At 43.2% G+C, this 22,851-nt stretch overlaps 1 protein-coding gene across 1 annotated transcript in view; it reads left to right on the top strand.

Annotated features, from left to right (window-relative positions):
• LOC108496298 (calpain-13-like) overlaps window positions 1-22,851 on the top strand; it is a 76,758-nt gene that overhangs the window by 791 nt on the left and 53,116 nt on the right. The window lies entirely within an intron of this gene.

Below are 22,851 nucleotides of genomic sequence, written 5' to 3'. Positions count from 1 at the left end.
CAGGGAAGTCTGTGTCATGACATACCTCTCTCTCAAAGTCATTTAACATAGGCAGACCTGGCAGAAATTATTTCTTCAGCTTTTGGAGGTAAGTCGTTAACCAGAGGTCGTGGCAGGTGCTATCAGTATGTGGGAGTGAGGTGTGACTGCCAAAGGACAATAGGACAGACGACCTCAGAAAGGGTCTTAGGCATAGAAGACTGGAAGGTTGTTTCTAGCCTGTCTTTCAGGGCAGCTGCCACTACAGCAACAGATAAGAGGCAGTGGATCTCCAAGAGCTGTGCACACAGCTCTTGTGAAGTAAAAACTCAGAGAACTTTCGCAGGACTGTCAGTGCGACTTGAAAAAGAAAAGTATAGTTTGTGTCTCTAAAAATACTAGGGTTTAATGAAAATCCTATCCTTTTTTTCCTTTGCTGCAAACTGTAGGTAAAACACCATAAGCTTTAAGCCTTCAAGCGCTCTCAGCATCCCTTGAATAAATTGCTGGCTTTCAGGATTTTACTGCCTCAGTTTCTCCTCCCTCAGTGCTGGGAGAAAGCCATATGTGTAAATCTCCCCGGCTTTAGAGGTAGAACCAGTGTAGCTCTTTATGTACAAAAGGTCGAAGTGCAACATGCATTTCATGTGCTGCAGTGATTACTAACCTCATCAAGCTCCCTTGGTGTACTCCTCAAGGGCCTCTGTTATGAAAGGGCTGGAGCAAGCTGTCATTTCATGGTGGGAGGTGGCACTGTTTCCATGCCACCACTTTGCAAAGGAGACAAAGGGAAGCACTTAAAATGGAGTGGACCCATTTCAAAAAGAAGGGCAGTGACCTTGGGCTTCTTCTATTTGATTGAACAGGGAAATACCACACCTACTTCTCACAACAGTGGTGTCAGGCAAGTGGTAGTAATTCCCAGTCTAGTGCTTACAAGGGAAAGCACTTTCCAGGAGCTTGAGGCTTAACAGGTTCACACCTGTACAGTGCCTACAGCCTGGGACTGCCCAGCTGCTGGCACTTCGATTCTGAAAATCTTGGCGTTAGTTTTGAAGTCCAGCACCTGCCAGGTACACTGAGCAGGACCTCAGACCTATCTAGCTCTACTGTTTTGCAACAAAGCTGAAAATGCCTGTTCTACTGACAGCCAAAGCTCTCTAAACAGGTAATGCTCTTTGCCTTAGCAAAAACAGCTACCTCACGACTTGTGTGTGTGTGCTTGAGCACAGGGACCCATGGGACCTGCAGGGATGTATTCTAGGAAGGAATCGTTTGACCAGCTTTTCAGCTCTCTTGCCTTTTGTGAAACACAAATGCTGTATCAAATCCCTCCTATTCCAAAACATGCACTAAGGTGATCACTGTGAACATGTTTGGGGGCAATGGAAGGCAGGCAGTGGGGAGGATGACATCAGGAATGGTGTCCCCTACTAGAAAGTAGCAACTAAGTTCAGCTGAGTCTCTTGCAGACCCAAAAGCCACCTAACAGACCTGGGTAAAGCAGCCACTTGGCAAGCTGGTGATTGTGTCTCACACATATATCAGCTGTAACCCTTAGGCTACAACTTATTTCATGGTCCAAGAAATGAGATTATCCCTATGGATCAGCAATGTTTTCGGAGAAGCCTGAGACTATCAGCCTAACTCCTGGGAAGGTTTATATAAGCTGGCAATGCTCTGGCAGTCTCCAGAGTGAGCCCCACTATGGCATTTAGCAAATCTGCTTAATATCCCTGCAGATACCTTGCATCATGTCAGGGAAAAGGTTAACTGCTGCTGAAATCCAATGCATACCTTTAGGTTTATTTCACTTATTAAAATAGACTGAAGACAGCTTTTTGCTTTGTATTTGTTCCTTGTGTAGGCCTTTATTTTCATGCTGTGAACAGATAAATGTGACGGATAGGTATCTAGATGGGCTCCCATGCCAATACTTTTTAAGCCCTAATGTCATTTGGTAGTAATGCTTTTTGGTAACATTTTGCACTGCCTTGGAAGAAAATAAGATAAAGTAGAAAATATGATTCTAATCCTGGCTGTTGAGCTTTTTGACAGTCTTTATGATCTACAGGTAAGTCATTTCTTGTGCCTTGGAAAAAATTAGATTCAGAACAGGAAACTTGGGGCTAGAACTACTACTGGCTTTTAAAGAGCCAACTAAGGCTATTAAAAAAAAAAAAAAAACACATCAAAAAGACCCAAAATAAAAATTCAAACAAGCACCACCCCTTGCCTCATGAAGGAGATCTGTGTTCCACTGAGAAAAAATGTATCTCGTTTTAGTTGGGCTGGAGAAGTCTTGCAGTCCTTATGTTGCTGCTTATGTGATTTCCAGGTATTTTGTGTTCATCTTCTCTCTGTACCGGTGAGTACCATAAGATAACAACAAAAGTCATCAGTGCTTGGAACCTCAGGTTACAACATGACGAGGTAGTAATTTAACAGTAAAGAGATGGAAAACTGAATTCAAAGGTTTTGATTATCCGGCAATGCAACAGGAAAATAGATGAATGGAGACTGGTGGTTCAAGACAAGCAGCAGCCCTGAGTGCTAATCCCTTCTTCTGCTTCTAGGAGTGGCTTGGGATAGCTTACTTCATTTCCCTGCCACAGCTTCCCAAACTTTTAGTGAAGACTGAATGTTTTGAACAGAGAGAAAGCCAAGGATTAGTTTTTGTTGCATGCAATTCCAGCAGTACTGGACTGGCAGTCTCTAGAGCTAGTAGCTCCATGAACCATTTTTATCTGCCTGAAGAGGGTCTGATTCAGGTGGAGTTTATTTTCTTCATAACAGCCTGTAATGTCCTGTGTTTTAGACTGGTGAACAAAATGGTGTTGATAACACACCACAATGTTTTAGTTATTGCTGTGCCTGCGCAGTGTCAAGGCCTTCATCTCTCACCCTGCTAGGTAGCAAGTAGGCTAGGGTTGGGGAAGAGGGTTGAGAGGCAACACAGCTGGGACAGCTGACCCAAACTGACCAAAGACATCATACCAAATAATGTCACACAGCAATAAAACTGGGGGGAATTTTACTTCGGGAGGTGTTGCTTAATGACCTGGCTGAGCATCAGTCTGCAAGTGGTGAGTGACTGCCTTTGCATCACTTGGTTGTTTTTGTTTTCTTTCATTTTCCGTCACTTATTAGACTGTCTTTATCTTTACCCACAAGTTTTTCTCATTTTTGCCCTTCTGATTCTTTCTCCCATCCCATTTGGCAGGGAGTGAGGGAGTGTCTGGGTGGGGGCTTAGCTGCCAGATGAGATCAACCCACCACACTGCCCTAAGCAAACCAAGGTCTGTAGTATATCAGGATTCAAGGCTCAGGCTCTGATCACAACTGTGCAATAGGATCTGCGCTGCTCAAATTTCTGATCTTAAAAGCTTTAGTGAAGAACTGTGGGCTAGGATTGATGGTAGAAGTGCTAAAGGAAGGAAAGTGAAGCAGATTGCACACAAGCAGCAGAAGAAACTGTAGCTCATTAATGTGCTGGCTAAATTAATTTTGAATGATCAGTCCAGCTCCAGTTTTAATATACAGCTGCTTTAGACGGCCGAAGAGTTTAAGAAAGCCTGGTATGAGTGTCCAGCTTATGTTGAGACTTAAGTGGAATTTTCCCAGATTTATAGATGTTTTCCAAATGTCCACTGTCCTATTACTTGCTGGAAGTGCCTTCAGAAACACATAAGAATAAAAAGCTGTTGCAAGCTACCACCTCTCCAACTGAGTCTAATTAAGTTTCAAGTTGAGCTGCATTTTAGCTTAGAGCTGATGAAAAGCAACATGTAAATTTGCAGGTAAGAATGCTGCTTTTGTGGTGTAGGGGACTGTTTTGTTTTTTCTGGTATTACTCGGGCTCTGAAGAAATCCAGGCTGGTTGAGTGCGATGTACAAAAGAAAACATGACTGAGTTTCAAGACTGAGTTTTGCATGAGCACTTATCTAGTAATTATCTATCAACTGTCCATATCAATGCGTAATGTCTCTCATTTTCCTGTGATTTATATGAAAGAAGTGTCCTGACAAGATATTGCTACTGCACAGGGTTAAATTCAGTTGTAAAACCAACCAATCAACCAACCAAGGAGGAAAAAAAGGAGAAGGAACGTTCATAGCTCATATGTAACCTGATACATGCAATAAAAGAAAGCTATTGCAAAATTAGAACTCTTCCCAGGCTGAAAGGTTCAGGTTTTTAACAGCACCAGAGCACAATCTACCTAACCCTCAGTTTTGTTACTAAGACCATGTGCCTCTGCAGTCCTCCTGTGGTCCTTCAGAGAAGCCATACTTCTGTCAAGTATTAAACATGCACTACATGGTCCCAACTAACTCTGGCCGTGGCTTAGTGATCCATGTGTCTGTTTGTGTGTGTGTCTGCAGCAGACAGTGCCTCCTTCTCTCAGCTTCTGAGAAGTTGTCTGAGCTTATGCTAATGGAGATCAGCATCCTGGTGCTGTAATGGTGTTCTTGCATTTGAAATGTTTTCAGAGGAATCAGTGTTAGAAACATTCTGAGCAGTTTTCATGTATTCTGCTCCTGCTGACAATTCCTGGATCACCCCCATGTACATCCAGACTATGTTCTCTTACAGAGATGATTGTTTTCTCTAAATGCACAATCAGACCCAAAGTATACATGTAGTCACAACCAGATCCAAGGGTGTTACTAACATTAGCTCTGACCCTCTTGGCCTAAGCCAACACAATTTAGATAGTGATTACAAATTTTACTGGACTTCAGTTGCCTGAGGCCACTGACAACAAGAACATACAGCACTGATATCTCATAAGAAGCAAAAGAGCATGTGGTGTTGGGAGAGAATGCTCCAAATCCTCATCCCGAGGCTGCTTTCACCTCCTTACTAATCTTTGGGAAGTTGACCTGGGCAGCGTTGTGCACAAGGTAAGGTGAACGGGAGTTTTCCTGGAGATTTGGCAGTTGTGGGAAGCACGGGCAGGTAGTCTTGATTGACACCTGAACTGATGGAGGGCAAGGTGGGTGGGTTCACAAGATACACAATAAGTTGACGAGGTGTGAGGCTGCTGCAGCTGATCAGGTGAGACTGTGGAGTAAGCCAAGGGCATTACATATCACTCATGGCTGGGCTTCGCGAACGAATATTTGGGAGGGCTCTATCCACATTTGTTACAGGCACGTTGGTGACTTGTGAGCATGAAAACACCTGCTCCCAGGAGTGCAGAGAGCCTGGGTGGATCTTGGATCAGCACCCTACGCTTTGAGGGGTTTTTATTTTGACTGATAAATGATCCAGTGCTTGAAATGGCTGCCCCACAATGCTGTAGGGGGTAAAAGAAATTTGCTTATCTGGTCACAACATACTCTCGCTTCTGTTAATGAAACTGTTGTTAGAGTGGCAATGGCTTATTCAGTGCCTTGGATGTGGAACCTTGATTTGGACATGGCGCATATGTTGATAACAGGCATTACTTGTCCTGTCTTTGTAGCTTTGCATTGCCAAACACTTGGTATGTTTGCAATGGATCCTTGGCTTGAAAGATCACAGCCACTGCATTCTGAAATTGATTTTCTTCTACGGAGAGATGTTTGAAGCAAAAACCAATTTGGTTTGTATAAACTACATTAGAGATAAGAAGATACCCCTCAGAGTGCTCAGGATCACCTTTGAAGCCATTTTCACCCTACCATGAATAACAAGTTGCACAATAAGAAGTATTTCTTACAGCTGATCTGATCTCTACCCATCCGTGAATTAGCTCTGAAATGAGATAAACCTATCTACTGTAATTCAGGACAGGTGTATCATACTTCCCAATCATATTACAGAGACTCGTGAGGCCTGGTGGTGTAACCCTGAGCACATAACTGGGGCAAGTAAGGCAGCTTTATCTGCTTTAAGGGACTTGCCTTCTAAGTAAGATGCTGCGCTGCTCCCGCCGCCTTCAGCTGGTGTGTGAAATTCTACCTGCACTGCTAGTCAGTAAGTGGTACCTGTGGAGGGTCACACATGTGGCTTGCTTTTCTCTTTGGATAGATTCAGTATTGGGTCTGGCTGAGATGGAGTTCATTTTCCTATAGCAGCCCTCACAGTGCTGTGCTGTGCATTGGTGGCTAGAAAGGTGTTGATAATGCAGCAGTGTTTTGGCCGCTGCTAAGCAGTGCAGGCACAGCATCAGCACTATTTCTCCAACATTCTACCCCCCCATCAGTAGGCTGGGAGTGGGTAAGATCCTGGATAGGGAACACAACCAGGCCAGCTGACTGAACTAACCAAAGGGATATTCCATACCATATGACATCAGTTCAGATACACAAGCTAGGAAAAAGAGGAGGAGGCATTCATTATTTACAATGTTTGCCTTCAGAGCAACCACTACAGTTGCTGAAGCCCTGCTTCCCTGGAAGTGGCCAGGCATGGCTTGCTGATGGGAAGTAGAGATTAAACCTATTTCTTTTCTCTTTGCTTGTGCACACGCAAACTTTTGCTTTTGCCTTAGTAACCTGCTTTAACCTACAAGTTGTTTTCCATCTTATTTTTCTCTTCCCCGTCCAACCGGGAATGGGGGAGTGATAGAATGGCTTGGTGGCTACCTCGTGTCCAGCCAAGGTCAACCCACCACAGTCTTGTATCTTCTCTCTTCCTTTGTCTGATTCTGCCCTTCCAGTCTGGTCCTCAGCTGGTGCCAGTTTGTTTAGGTAGTGTGGCAGCCAACCTACAGAAAGACCAAAACAGAAAGTATAATTTAAAATGAAAAGCAGGGAGGGGAAAAAAAACCAAAGCAACACAACAAAACCACCACCTTTCCCTCCCTCCCTTCTTCCCATCTCTTGGTTTTTTGTAATAGGCTTTCCTGATATGTACTAGGATCTAATCTGTAGGATATTGAAGAGGTATCAGGGCTTGAGATACTACTGTGGTATTGAAGGTATAGGTGCATTTGCACTCCAACTCTGGGCTGGAGTCATCCCCTCTCTTTCCTAAGTACAAGGTTGTCAGCTCCAGTTATTGTAAGACTGACTGGGTATGGTTTGTGGGTCCTGCATTGCTGTTTTCCCTTGGCAAGAGTGTCAGGTTGGCTTAAGAACACTGATAAGTTTCCCCAAACAGGAGCAGATGGACTCCTAGCAGTAGATGCCAAGTCATGTTGTCCATCAGACAACAGGGAAAAGACCCTGATGAACCAGGCCTGAGGCAGGCACTGGTTGTTCTGCTGGGAACGGTGACATTCACAGCTGAGTATGTTGCCTTTGATGGCAGAAAGCAAATCTTCTGTTGTTTTGACTGTATGCAATTGTGGAAATGAAAGGTGCCATATTCATGTATCATGATAATTAATGGTAGTTGTCAAAAGGTGCTGAAGAACACAAGCATCCAGAAAGGAAAGAAAAAAATCATGGTGCCTCCACTGGGTTTTGTTAGAAGTATCTGGATTGGGGGAGGAAAAAGAGCTTTATCTGACCTCAACTTTTTGTGGCAAATAATAATGGTAGCAGCCGTGAGTGGGTGGATGGGCATGAAGTGACTAGGTGTTACCCAGTCTGTGATTTAAAAGGTCAGCGCTGAGCTGCTTTAATGTGAGGCAATGGGGAGTTACAAGCTTTGCTTCCCATGTTGTATGTCCTGTGTGCTCAAGTGTGCAGGGCTGTGCAGGGGCCTGGGGAGTCCTATCTCCACAGGCTGTGGAGGCTCCATCAGTGCTGGTTGGTGGAAGGTCCCTGTTGGTGTGCTGTGCATGCCCTGGTATGACATGCCTGCTCCTGGGGGGACCAGTGCCAGGCTCAGCACAGCCAGTGGGAGCCCATTTGGCAGGATCCTGATGGAGCGGGAAGCCAGGTCTGTTCAGGCAGTCTCAAGTTGTTTCTTGGAGGCTGCTCTTTCGAGGGCACTTGGCTGCCTGGTGCATCCTGCAGTCTACTTGTCAGCATATTATCAGCTAATTTAAAATTACTCAAACAAGCCCTTATCAGTGCATGAGACCAAAGGGTGTTAGTGGGCATAATGACAAGGAAGGTTTTATGAACCACTTCGTAAAGCCAAATCCTCAGGAACTATTGAGGCTGTAATTAGATTTGAGGATAATAAGATTTTTTTTTCCTCCTCTTTTTTTCCCCTGGTTTGTTTTTTTTTTTTTTTTCTGGTAGCAAATCAAGGAAAAAATTGAAGCACTCAGTTAATTCTTGTGTATTTGGAGTGTGGCTCCAGGCTCTTTACTAACACAAAGGGATTACAACTTGATATCAAGTACCCTGGGAGAAGTGTGAGCATGAAAGTACAGTTGTGTTTTGCTGTAGACTGTGTGGATCCCTTATGTACGTGCCTTAAAAAGGCCTCCCAAGGCTTAGGAGCAATTAATAATGAAATCAACTAATAACAAGATCTGCAATGCAAAGAGAAAACTAGCCAGCATTTTGTTATGGGGAGAAAATGAGCAAACCAGCAGGGGACATGCTGATCGTGTCTGATTCATGTCATCTCTATAATCCCAGCTAAAGTTTTAACAGCCCAGGAAGATGAATTACCCAGTCTAACCAACACAGGGATCAGCATGGGGTTTATTAGAAGCAGGCTATCATTTAACAATGTCAGGAGTGTATTTATTATTAAGCAGTAGACTCCACAGTCTAAATGGAAAACGATCACTCCTCCTTAGACAGCGAACAAGGTATGTTCATAAAGCCAAATGGCCAATATAGTGTGTGCTTGCACGAACACAAATACTAGGTCCACTTTACTGGACCTCAGGGCTTTCTATGTCGAGCTAGACACTAATAAACCAAAATGTTTGAAGCTACTGGAGGACAAAGCTGTACACCATCTGCTAATTCTGACTCTCAAAACTCCCTGGTGACTTCACTCCAGTGACTTGGTAAGAAACTAGAGAAAGGATTCTAGGTTCAGCACAGAGGGGTTGGTTCAAAGCAAATGCTTGTGGGCCATGGTACAAAAAACAAGCAAGAAAACTCTGCACAAGCAACTAGATTTTTTATGCACTGTGTACTTTCAGCCTAGGCATTGCTGAGTCCTTCCTTTTTCTTTGAGGCCAGTGCCCTTGTCCATAGGAAGAATCAATCAGTAAAATGTATGGTAATACACAGCAAACATTTTGGGTTTATTTATCACCACATTAACGTACCCAATATGGAAGCATAAATAATATAGTTCAAGTAAACTACCACTTAAATAGTAGTAATATTTTAAGCTGGATTTGTGGGAAAGACTTGTGGCTGGCCACATTTTCAGTCCAGCTTCACAAATCCAAAGTGTTTCTGGACCAACAAACATACAATGCTCTCAACCTGTAGCATGGCCAAACAACTCTTACTGTTTCACAGTTCTGCTGTTGCTGCACAACCAAATAGCAATCCCAGCAATAATCTTTGGTCTAGAAGTGGGAAGGAGTTACTGGGCGCAGCCATCTCACTGATGTGACTCTCTCCATTTGTGGGCTGCCACAATTGGCTTTCAACTTCACCCAAAAAATCTTGTCTTTGCAATTTATGAGGCCTTTTCAGCCATATTTTTAACATGCCCTCCTAACAGCCCTGTTTGGGAGATATCTTGAAATGTGACAAAGTAGATTTTCAAAAATGTAGAAGCTAAACTGCAGAAGGAGATGAGAGCTTGGGCAGGCATGGAGCAAACACGCCGGACTACTTTTAAGTTTTACGCTTTATTTACCAGCTATCTGGGAATACCTGATTTCTGAAGTTTAAGCAATATTTTACAAATTTCTTCACATCAATTAACTTCTTTCTTCTCTCAGTTAGGGATTTTTGAACATAGTAGACTGGAATTGCAGGATGTGGATTATGCAGAGTTAATGCTGATCTTTAAACCTGCTCTTCATGAAAAGTTGCTTTGTAAAAGAAAAACGAACCAGTTGACTTCTCTGTTCCAGATTCTTACCATGCATTTGGAAAGGAACATACATAATGTCAATTTGAATATATTTGCAACTGAAGTCAGTGTTTTGCATCTGGCTCTGTGAGGCCACATATCTTTTTGTCTGGATTGTGGATCTGCAGGGTCTTGCTATAGCAAGACTTTTTTCAATTTCTCTCACTTTCAGTGCTCAATTCGTCCAATCAAGTTTAAAGTCTTCTGTGTTTCATTGCCATTCCCATGAGCTACTCCTGCTGCTGAACATAGTCTGTCACTGTTCCCTGAATTCCCCATAACCATATTCCCTGATCAAGTCATAAAAGCAGATATGATATCATCTCAACAGGAATGATTTTCATCTAGGTGTGATGAATACCTCTTGCACTCCAATAGCTTGGATTTGAGCCATGCATAACTTTTGCATTAATTATGTCATTACTGTTTAATTGCTGCAATTAGCAGCATCACTTTTTCTGAGCCATCACTGTCATCATGTGGCCTCTACATTATACCTATTGGGGCACCCTATGCTGATTCTCATGTATGGGATGTCCATATAGATAATAAATACACGATTTCCAAATAACAAGTCTGTTGTCTGCTGTAATTGTAACTGTAAGCAGAAAGGCTTTCTTCTGAGGATATCAAAGAGCTGTGTTCACCTGGCCACAAGAAAGGGAGTACCTGAGTTACTACTCCTTCTTTGTGAGGGCACCTAAAACCCTGCAACATGGTGCTTCTCTGAAATGGTCATTTTTTATGTCCCTCTGTGGAGATTCAGATGGCTACACAAAGTACAGGAAAGCTGGCATCAGGTGTTGACCTGAATTTTAAGGAGCTTCATAAACTCAATTTATATGTCACCATGACACTGAGTGCCACCTGGAAATGATATGCATGTTGTATAGGCTAGGAAATGAAGACCAGGCTGGGACTGTGCATCAGGAGGCAGACTGATGCTTAGTTAAGAATGTGACTACCCTCTTCAAAATCACTGTATCTGGTCACCTAATGCAGAAAGGGGTTCAGTTCATAGCTATTAGAATGATGCTTCTGGAAGATCTGAGTGCTTCCTGCCGTCTGGTGAAAATGTTAATTGGTGGACTAATGACAGCAGTGTCATCTGGAAGTGCTTTAGGAATCTACCCCCATCTAACCCACTGCTGCATCTGCAGGGTGTGGGTTTATAAGACCTGAGGGAACCCTATCAGAATGAACTGGATGGAATCATCTCATAGGCAGGCATGAGACCCTCTGCTTTCGTCTTACAGCAGGACTGGGCACAGCCCAAAGTGTTACAGCTGCAGGCTGCATCTTCACTGTTTTTGTCTTTTTGAGATAAAATTTTCAACATTACTTCTTGTCAGTCTTCTGCACTAAATTAAATCCATTTGAGATAATGTCATAAGGATGTCAGTACAACAGGTTATTAAACCTACATTTATAACATCTGGAGAAAGCTACAGTGACTAGGTACACTCATATTAGCTGAGTACCAAAGTCTGCACTTCCATTCTGTAGAGATAGGGAAGGGCTTGTTTCTCTGAAGTAATCACTCTTCCAGTAATGTGACCAGGCCTCAAGAGATTACACAAATTAAAACTACACTTTCTTATTCAGAAACAAGATTAGCTCTTTGAGGAGAGTCATACTTTGTGCTGTGGTTGTGGGGCTCAGGAGGCTTCTGACTGTCTGAATCTCCAGTCTCCCACTCAGTATTAAGCTATCTGCTAACAGCACCATCAGCCATCATTACTTTACTGCACAATATCCATCAAGCAATAAACCTTGGTATCTATTTAGCAGTAGGAAATTGTTATCCAGAAGAAGTATTCTTTGTGCCTTAAGACAATCTGCCTTAAATAAGGGTCAGCCATCCTGCCAAATGCATAAAACTCCCTTGAACACTTATTTTGAGTAAAACAGAGAGAAATATAACTTCCTGATTACTTTGAATTCTCAGTGCTTTTTTTTTTTTTAATTTTGTATGTATGTGTGTGTGTCTGTGTGTGCTGAGAAGGTTGTGTGCCTTTTTTTTTTTTTTTCAGTGGCAATCGCCCTGCTGGGAGTTCTTATTATTGTTGCATTCATTTGAGCTTGCTTACACAGACAAAAATCACTCAAGCAAAATCACTGCTGATCACTCTGCAAGTGGGAATGATGTTGAGGTGACAGTTATATGGGCTTAGTTGCATGGACATAAACCATCTTCATTGGTTGGAAAAGCTGCCTTGGGAGGGGTTCAACCTTTTCGTGTTTGTTTCAAGCACTCAGGAAGAAAGGCAGCAATTACTGAACGAAACTTTAGGTCACTTTAAGTCACCCAGTGATGAACATTTATGCCACATATTACCAGCTTTTTAAACAGCACTGTTCTGTGCCAGTGGTTGCCCGCTGTATAGATAATTGTAAAACAAACTCCATATTCCAGTTGACACCCTTTCTAATTACATCTCACCTTCATTAGGCCATTAAAGTGATAAATGCTAGCAATTACATCGAACTCCAATGAAAACCCTCTGTCTGTGACATGCCCTGACTGTGCTGTGAGTGATTTGCCCAGGAGCTGGGCAGAACTCAGCTGGTGGAGCAAAGCTCTGAACAAAACAACTCAAAAAGGGAAAGGAAAAAAAGTCTGAAAAACAGCTCAGCTGATTAGAGTATCTGACAGTAAAGTCTATGCTGAGCATTGAACTGCACGGCTGGCTGGGGCTGATCCACTGGCTGTGAGTGGCAGCTTCTCTTCATTTTAATTAGATCTCTGCCAGAGGGGAGAAAGTGAGTGGATCTAGCATGTGCTTCAGCACGGAATTAGGTGTTCAGATCTGGTGTTGGTGGCTGTTCTGTGGTCCTTCTTTGCTTGGCATGTTTTGGCTCCCCTGTGCTCTTGCACAGCAAATCTCCCTCGCTCAAAGAGGCAGCTTTCCTGGTTGCTCTGTTTATGTGTAGGATTTAAATGCACAGTCACCTGTGTTCTAGCTCATATGTGGTCTCACACGGGAGACAGACATGGGTGGGTAAACAAAAAGCTGCTTTCTGTCTCTAGGAAAGGATACGGTGCGTGGCAGTTCACAGGGGCTGTCAGGAGTGCAGCCACAGGGGAAGCCATAAAGAGGATTCCCCAGGTGCTGAGCTGCCCTGTGGCAGGGGAGCCCAGGCCTCCCTTCCTCCCTGGCAGTCCCTGCTAGACAGCCAGGAAAAAGAGCTGGTGATATTTGGATTTTGGGTTTCTCCCTGTTGAGTGACTGGGGGGAGCAGCAGGAGGGGGAGCAATGGAGCCAGAGAAGCGAAGGGTCTTCTTTGCCCCAGTGTCTGCAGCGCCTCCTCCCAGCCTGGTCTAGGGAAGGATTGGGGGGACACCCAAATGGGAGCCCTTCTGCAGCTAAGGAACAGGAGAGAGGGTTTGGGGTTACCCTGCAGTGCCACTGCCTGATGGCTGGCTCTTAATTGGGCACCTGTGGCTTCAGAGCTGCTGTTGCAGGTCTACCTGGTTTCTGCCTCGTAGCAAATTTAATTTTAGACGCCCACGATGCTTTGTCACAACCACGCATGCAGTTCAATGGAGAGATCAGCCAGCCACTGCAGGAACAGATGTTTCTTTTCGTGATGGATTGAGCCAACATAGGAGATGGAGTGACAGGGATTTTTTTTTTTTTAATAAATATGATAACTTCTGCAGATTTTTTCCTGAGGGTTTCTGCTGGGTGACTGCTATTACTGCCAAGAGCACGCCCTGAGCTGGACACAGGCTTGCCCAGCTCCTCAGGGCTGGTGTCTTGGGAGCCAAACAACTGGGGCTTCCTATGAGTAACTCATTTGACAGAGAAGGACAGGCAAAGTCACCTCTTCTTATCAATTCTGATCTTCCTATGGACAGATTGAGGGCTTCTTAAATGCATTCGCTGTCTGAAATTATTTGCTGAATACGACCATTAGTCATTTCTGATTTATGAATTTTTCAGTCTGTGAGCAGCTCAAAGTACAGTATTTGAGATTCAAAATCCTAGCTGTGCTGCTGTGTTGATTAGCTGGTCTGAATGCATTGAGGTACTTGATGTGTTTCTATTTTGTGACTAAAATGAGTGTGACCTTAAAATGTTTTGTACTACTAAAAATAATATGTCATTAAAATCCTTAGGAGTTGGCCTATGCCTTAAGAATATTATCCAGAGTTGGGAAGGAACAGCTGTAGGCTGCTTATTGACAAGTGATAGCAGTGAACTTTCCCCAGCTTCTTTTGACAGGGATAGCTTTTTGATCTGTGTGTTTCCTTGCCGTACCTGAGAATCTTGCAGAAACACCCTGAGCAAATTTATCAGCATGTGTCATGTTATTTCTTCCATTTTACCAGAAAAAGACACAGGTGAGAGTGGATGATTTGTGTTAGTATGAACAGCTTCTCTAATAAGGACTGTTCCTAGCAAAGCTTTCTGCATTTCATTAGGTACAGGCTGGACACTGCAGTAGTCTGTTGATCTGAAAATTCTCTGTGTTTTCACCCAAATGATAGAAACTTGGTCTGTTTTCAGTGACTAGCACTACACAATGTGCAATCTATTTTCTGTGACTGTTTTCTGCAACTGAAATGTTTGCTCAGAATACTATTTTTGAATATATTATTGACGGTAAAATTATTTAGACCGCATTTGTAGAAAAGTAACATAAAGTTAACAGTAACTTGGGGGAAAAAGACCACCAAAAAAACCCCAAAAGCCTTTGAAAAAGAGGAAAGATAATTTCTCAGAAGAACAAGAGGGACATTATAAGCCACTTCCATTGAATAACAACCCAGTGAGGTATTTTTCAAATGAGGATGTAGACAGGCTTTCTGAACTACCCTGTCATTATGAAAGGCACCTTCTAACTGCCACCTGGTGATTAGTTCCCTGGGTCACTGGGGGAAGAGACAGAAAAATCAATGGGAGATACCTAGGTATGTGCAAGGGTGAACTTTAAACTTGGAGTAACTTTCTGCGAAATCAAAGGCTCTGGTGTGTGAGTCTGGGACAGAACACCCAGTGGCCCTGCTCTTTCTGCTCCCTACGCCACAGGGTTGATTGGAGGTGTTTGCAAGTCCTTTACTCAACTAAGAATAAACAGATGCGTGTGTGAGCCAAATCTGAGCTCAGACTGGAGCCCAGTGGTTGTGGGGTGTTGCATTAGCTGTAATTTTTCATTGGGCACCACAGTTCTGGCTCTAACACCACTCTCAGATGATGACAACAACACAAGTCAATAAGTTTTGTTCCTGTGCTTCAGTGACACCCAACTTGCCACCCATGAGGAACTCAACCCCGGGTAATAGTCAGCAGGTAGAGTCAGCAGGCTTGGTCATTGCAAATATTTACTTTTCAAGCACTTTTGACACAAATTTTAACAAATGAGTTTGCACAGATGCAGGTGTAAGGGCAGGGAGATGTAGTATTTTGTGTTAGAATTATCAATATAGATGCCAGTGAAAGGAAACAGGAAAAGGTTCAGGCATGTGGGCTTTTCTTCAGGTTTGAAACTAACTGAAAAAGATTGTTTTTGCTGGCTAGCAAAGAAGCACTACTATTTACCAGATGGCAGTTTGCATATGCTGATCTCTTGCCAGCCTGGATCTGACTGCCTTCTTTAGGGCAAAAAGTAAGTTCCTGGTAGGGGCAAATGCCTCTTGGCCCTAAGGCCAGACTTAGGCCATTGGCATATTCTGTGGTATTTAAGAGTAGGAATGTGTTTGTGGCTCATTCATGATGTGACCATTGACCCCAGGCAGGGCTAGGGTGCTGCTGCCTTGTCACAAAACATGTGCTCCAAGATACACTGAAGTTGTTAAATTGTTCTATCAAAGTCAGTGGCCTTTGGGTTAGACTGTGAAGCCAGCAGGCACTTCTGCATGGAAATCCAGGCTTTGAGCTAGTCCCTGGTTAGAGAAACAAGATTTTCAGGTATATTTCTGAGATAGGCTCTTGATTTATAAATAGGAATTAATTTTCCAACTAAATGGTTTCTGATTTTGCTTTAGATTGTCTCTCTGTGAATGTTTCATCAGTAAAATTTTCTCTCTGGAATTGAGAAAAACAAAGAGGGGTATAAAGCACATAGCTCAAAATCCTTGCAGTGCCAGGGTGACAAATGGTGGGGCACAGTCCTGGCAGTCCCAGACACTAACTACAGCCCTGTCCACTGTGAGTAGTGGTAAGAGGGTGTTGATCTCTTGCTCTTCTCTTACTGCTCAGTGTTGAAGGGGCAAGGTCCAACCTGCCTTTAAACTGCCACCAGTGGTAGTGGCAAAAATGGTGCAGGGTATGTATTTGAAAGGAGGGTGAGTTAAAAGTGATGGTGTATCCTCACTGGAGCTCTGTGGCCTGTGTTGCAAGCCTAGTAACACAGCAAGTAGGACAAAGGCATAGAAATCTTCATAAAACTTAATTTTTATTATAATCACTTGGCTTTTCCACAGCTCATAACTGTACTCATTAACAAAATGTCCAGAGATTTATGAAGTCAGATAAAAATAAAAATTGAAGATTAACTATTCTAAAACTTCCTTGTGTTTTTATATACCCAACTGTTAAAACACAGTAAAATGTTTTTAATCATTCATCATTCTGACATGAAGTAATTGTTTGTTCTTACTGTTGGGATTACAGAGGTCTTCGAAGATCCAGTCAGGGATCAAAGTCTTACCATATGAGGCACTGTACACACGTAATAAATCTGTGGCCCTAAAGAAGCAGGGGTATTTTGTCTCCCAGCAATGCAGTGATCTCTTTTCCCTCTCCCTCTCTCTCTCTGACAGCCCAGTTATTTAGTACGAAACCCATCTTTGTGATTTCCTCCTACGATGCTGCAATGCTCTCTGTAGCCCATAGTTAATAGGACCATTCCCAGTGCTGTGGCAGGAGGATATAAAGGGAGTGGAGAAGAGGAAGGTAATTCTTTGTCCTAGGAATCTGATCCATCACAGCCTGCAGTATTTCTTCCTCAATACCATTCTCTGTCACTCACTAGGGCATATATTGGGTCAAACACATTACAGTGTGATTCTCCAGCTAATGGCTACTGAGGCCTGGTCTCAGGACGCTGCAACAAGCACAGTAATTGAAATTCAGACTGCAGGAGAGAAAAAGCTTAGTCTTCATTTCAGCACATCACCCACTTGCTTATACAAAGTTTTCTCCTGGATGCAGTAAACAAGGGACTTGATTCAGTAATGCCTTGAAGTCTTACCTCATATTAGTGAAAAAAAAAAAAAATGACAGTGCATAGAGGCCCCGGCACTTTGTTTTTAAGTTCAAGGTGCCTCATCTTCTTGCTTCGGAGAGCAAACTTTTGATGGTTCACCGTGGCAGTCAAAATTCCTGATTTGTTCTTGGGAGTTGCTAGATTCGTGTTGCCTTTTCTTTTCCATTAGTGAGTCAGGAGAGCTGATTCACTGAGCTCTGCTCTATTCTCACTCCCTTTCTTCATCTCTGCATGGCTCACCAGCATCAGAGTAGCTGGAGGAAATCAGATGTCTGGGAGAGGGATGAAATCTTTCTCATCAGGGCTGAGTGGGATGTGAGAGCTTCTCATCCAGCTCTTGCTCAGTCTTAAAACCTCTCCTATATTAATTCTGGTATAGTGAGATTAGTGATTTGGTCTGTGATTTTCTAATAAGCTCACCAGATTTAAAATTAACATGCTCTGTTTCAAAAAAAGTTAAAACTAATGCACCAGGAATGGAGGCAGTATCACATTGTTTCCCAGTTTATTTTCAGACTCTCCTGGGTGCTTCCCAGTCTGGTATTGTACCAGTTTTTCTCACCTCAGTGGGAAGCAACCGTTTCCAAGGCCGTCTCACCCTGCAGCCAGTCTTGCTGAGCCTTGTCCACTCCTAGAGTTCCTCTTCCTTGTCAGGCATTGCCTTGCATTTTACACTTTTTTACTGGATGGAATTATGTTCCCAGACGTCGTCCTCTGTAAAGTACCTGAGACTTTGCCCTTCTATTTACAGTTTTGTTCTGTATTTTGGCCCTGTTTCTATCCTGGTTCATGACTGTTACCCATAGCCTTCTGTGCTTGACTATAGAAGTTTTATAGTGTTTACTTCTTCCCTCCCTCCTCCCCCAAAAAGAAGGAAGTGTTTAGAAATATAGTGCAGTTTGGCTGGCAAAGTTAAAGGCAATATCTGATGTGCTTCCTTAATGCATTGTAGAATATAGATAATCAGGGAAGAACATTAGTTGAAATGTCAATGAAAAGTGACAGAAACATTCACTAGGGACCATATGCTGTCCTCTGTACTGGCATCTCACTCTCCCTACGTGGCACTGAGCTCTAACCAAGTGACTTATCTAGCTATTTAAGGTATTTAATTAGTAGCTCAGATATAGTACCAATACTCATTTTTCCATGTACTGATAGAGCAGAGGCAAGAGAGCAGAGCCGTGTTATCAAAGCATGCTGTGCAGCTCTGGGAGGAGCCTTTCATTCTGGAAAAAGAGCTCAGGGCTGGAGCTGCTCTGAAGCTGCTCATGCACGTAATAGGAGCCTGCTGCCAACACAGTGTGGGGAAAGAGGTTACAGTAAAGGGTCAGCCTAGGAAACGACGTGCCAGCCAGTGTGCCTGCATAACACAGGCGTGTGGCAACAAGGTGGAAAATGAGAGCAGAACACATAAACTCTTTCTTTTCAAGGGTGCTGCCGTGACATGTGCTGGTCTACTTGTCCATGCAGGTCACAGCTGGCCCTTCGCAGTTCTTGGGAAGCAGAATTTGGGGAGGACAGTTCTCTCCATCAGGCGTTTGTCTGTTTGAACCTAGGCTGAGTCCTGATGCTGTGCTGCTCAGGATGACGCCCAGGGAGGGCACCACTGGACTCTGTGCCTTAAATTCTCCATTTGTTTTCTAGACCTTCACCACTTGGTTCTTGCTTCCCTTTCAGTGTGTCTTTCATGTGCCCTAGGCACTAGAGCACCCATCAGAGCCACACTGCGAAGGAACAAATACAGTACAGGTATTAAAAGTTCATCCAAGTAAATTCCTAAACTCTTTCTGTACAAAATCATCTTGATGCTCCTTTCCTCCTCTCTTGACTGCAGGCATCAGCTGCAAGACTGTCTCTATTACCTGAGGAGCTCACTTCTGTTTGGAGCTTTTCTCTATGGATTTTGCCACCCTTCCTTTGCCTTTCAAGTAAGGTCATATTCTTCTTTGGTTTGAGCTGAATGGATGTAGCCTCAATATTAAGCTGAGCTGCCTTCTTTATGGGCAGTGTTTTGCTTTTTACTTGCTGTCAGCCAGATCAGCAAGCTGTAATGTATCTGGCATTAGGGCTTGCATTTTTCTCACCAGGATGAGGAAACTCAGGCTGGTAACGTTTTAGGTTGTTGTTTTTTTCTTTAACTCTCCAACCCTGTGATATTGGCAAATGCTGATGTTGTTACAAAACCTGTGAGATGACTCTTCTCTTCGCCAAAATAATACTTAGAGAGAGACCAAATGGGTCTCTAGTGAGTGGGGTACAAAGTGTGGACTGCTTTTTTTCAGAGAAGGCTCTAGCAGCAGCTTAATGCAGGGCAATGTCAGAAGCCACATTCCATCCTGTGCTGTGGTTCATCTTAGTTGAGCAGGAGACCCTGTGGAATGGGAGTGAGTGTGGTCTCAGCATAGGTGAGAGGAAGTGTGGAGTGTTGGTTATCGAGCGCACTGGATGGTAACTGGATGCCCCACTCCAGGCTGCAGTGGGGTATTTATCCAAATGCTATGAACACCTGTTTTAGGCACCCTGTGTATTCCAGGGAAGCACAGCATGATCCTGAGAGCCTTACACCCATGTTTCCTGGGACTGGAAGGAGAGCTGCCTGCTGTCTTGCCCTGAAGGCAGAAAGACCTGTACCTCTCTTGCCTAGCATGGTAACTGAGATGAACATTATTTTTTACCATCAGGTTTCTGCCTTTAGGCATGCTCACCATCCTCTTTCAAGATAGTCTTTCTTTCTAAACTGCTATGTACATTGCAGGTATGTATTTTTGGGTATTATTGCTTCAGATGAGGTCACTTGTGTTGGATCAAGGGAAGATGAACCCAGAGTTACCAAATTTATCTGATGGCTGTTTTTTTAAGTCTTTTAAATTTCCAGGAATTTGCTGATGGGATTGTTAGTCTGAGAAATTAATTCAATAATTTCTCCTTCTATCCCATTATTTGCTTTTCATGGAACCAATATATTCGAACAATGACCAACACTATCAGCACCCTTACTGCGTGGTGGAGAAGCTACACAAGCACTTCTCAGAGGACAAGTCTAGAAGTTATGTCTGTGACTTCCAGCCACCTCATGGTCTTAATTCCACTGTGACATCTTTAGGGTTTGCCATAATTAGCTTCAAATCCCTCTTCTGCCTTTGGCCTGATTTGGATAGTAACTCCATTTTCAGGTTTTGAGTATATGCTGAAGAACATGGAGTACCAGAACAGCTATCTGGCTTGCCTCAGGTTGCAGCCCTTCGTCTCTCTAGGTGTTGGATGTCTTGTGGAGCAAGGAGGAAAGGTGGACAGCAAGTTGCCTATCTGACTGGAATACCAGCAGTGTACCCTTGTTGGCATCTTACAAATGGCAAGATGTCAAGGAAGAAGAAGCTGTACTGTGCAGTATGTGCCACTAGTCAGCAAAGGCTGAGGTGAGGACTGTGGACTGCAAATGTTTTTACTACTGAATGATCTGCAGGCCAAGGATTCTTCATCAGAGGATGGCGGGAATGTTTCTGGAAAACAAACAAATGTGAGGCTGTTGCAATCTGTTCACACCAAGACAAAAACAAAACAAAAAAGCGTGAAATAAATTTTCTCATACCCACAGGGCATTGACGAGGCTGGACGCAGAAATGCCAAAGAGGGACTAATGTGCTGGTGAAAACAAGAATTTCATTTTGATGTGCCCTCCACAAAGGTCTGTCTCTGGCATTTCATGGTGCCCAGTAACTGTTCATGAAGAGGTAGATTGGGGACACCGAGAGAGGGGTAAAAGTGCTCCTTCCTTACTTACCTTTCTGAGCAGTTGCTAGCAAAGTTTGGTAAAGCAAAACAGCAGTGCTATGACCAGATGAAACGGTGTCCGTGTCACTTGCCAGGACAATGTCATGACAGCTCTCTTTAAAATATGCTTTGATGTTACTCTTGATGATGGGATGGACTCATTCTCAAAGAGAGTTTCAGTGCTATCTGCTGTGGGGCCAAACTTTTGTAGAGGTTGAGTACATTCAAAATGCTTTCATATTCTGTCCCTCATTCAAATGAAAAACAAAGTCCAGAATTTCCTGGGAAACCACATTAGGAAAAATAATGTCAGACCAAATGCAGTGAGCTATTGCAATAACACTTGAAATCTTTTTTACATTGAAATGTTAAACCTTTTGGATAATACAGAGAGGATCCTGAAGTGACAGGTTTTTCATAAGCAAAAAATGCAACTGTTGCAAAATCGGAACGGAGCCCAGTGGCATTATTGAAATGTATTGTGTCTTTCTCATGGTGAAAATTCGTTGTTAGTGGCTTTCATGTTTGACAGAATTGCATTTTTCTGAAGGAAAAATATTCCACTGGGAAGTGCTAGTGCTAATATGGGTGTCAGTAACAGGCTGCCTGTTTTTTTATTTTTATTTTTATTCTTGAAGAATTCCCACTGTAGTTCTGAAGTCGGTGGATATTTCTTCTGAAAATAGGGCTCTGGAGAGATTTATTTTTCACACCAAATCCCCCCTCCCTCAAGTGGCAGTAGGACCTAGCTATGTGGATTCATTATGTACTGTTAAGCAGCTGCCACATTTCACTCAGGCAACAGTTGTACTTCATTTATGAGCAAAATGATTCATATGTGAATACAGCGAAAGTGCTGCAGCTCATGGTGAATTTGCACTGAGGGGCAGCTCGTGGGTGAGGATTGGGTAAAAACAGATGCTGAAGAAGGACTTTGTTATTTGCCTGATAGTTTATACAGTCATAAAAGTTGTGCTTTAGAAGAGCAGGTCCTGCCAGAAATAGGAGTGCATAAGCACAGAGAAAAGAAGATTGTTTATGAATAATATATTTATAGCTTCCCTGCATCTTGTGTAAGAGAAGCAAATAAATGGTAACACTTGACCTATATACAAAATTCTGAATGAGGAAATGAAATGGATTGATAGTATTCTTCCATTAGTCTGATAATAAAAAAACAGTGGGACACCCAATTATTGCAGCAAATGTGACAGTGACTGATGGAAGATTCCTCTTTTACACAAAATGTAGTTGTGTTCACTACCCTGGACATTTTCCCAGCCTGTTACTTTTGTTTACCATGGTCTAAATTAGGAGTATTTCTACTAAAAAGAGTGTGATCTTTACAGGGGTAAAGGCAGCGGAAGTAAGAAATGAAGGCATATGTCTGAAACATTGTAAAAAATAACAGTCTTAATACTTCAGCACAGAAGCTCTGTGGGTGTAGTGAGGAGAGTCCCCTTTCTTAAGGCCAAGGCTTCCACTAGTATTTGGGCATAATTATGCAGTTCCTCCCCACACACCCTTGAAAGATGATACAAAATTCCCTGCTTCAGAGATGCTGCTGGCTACTGTGGTGGTTTTAGCTGGGGTAGAGTTCATTTTCTTTACAGTAGATGGTATGGAGCTATGTTGGATTTGTGCTGAAGACAGGGTTGATAATATAGAGATGTTTTAGTCATTGCTGAGCAGTGCTTGCACAGAGTCAAGGCCTTTTCTGCTCCTCACCCCACCCCACCAGAGAGTGGGCTGGGGGTGCACAAGGAGTTGGGAGGGGACACGGCCAGGCCAGCTGGCCCCCACTGACCAAAGGGACATTCCATACCATACAGCATCATGCTCAACATGGAAGAAGGAGGAAGGAAAGGACATTAGGAGTTACTGTTTTTCACAGTAATTATGTTGTGTGATAGAGCCCTATTTCCCTGAAAATGGTGGAACACCTGCCTGCCCATGGGAAGCAGAGAATTAATTCCTTGTTTTGCCTGGCTTGTGTACAC

This window comes from Lepidothrix coronata, unplaced genomic scaffold (genome assembly GCF_001604755.1).
Source record: "Lepidothrix coronata isolate B3197 unplaced genomic scaffold, Lepidothrix_coronata-1.0 Scaffold38, whole genome shotgun sequence".
Classification (NCBI taxonomy): Eukaryota; Metazoa; Chordata; class Aves; order Passeriformes; family Pipridae; genus Lepidothrix; species Lepidothrix coronata.
This window is presented reverse-complemented; position numbering and strand designations above follow the sequence as displayed.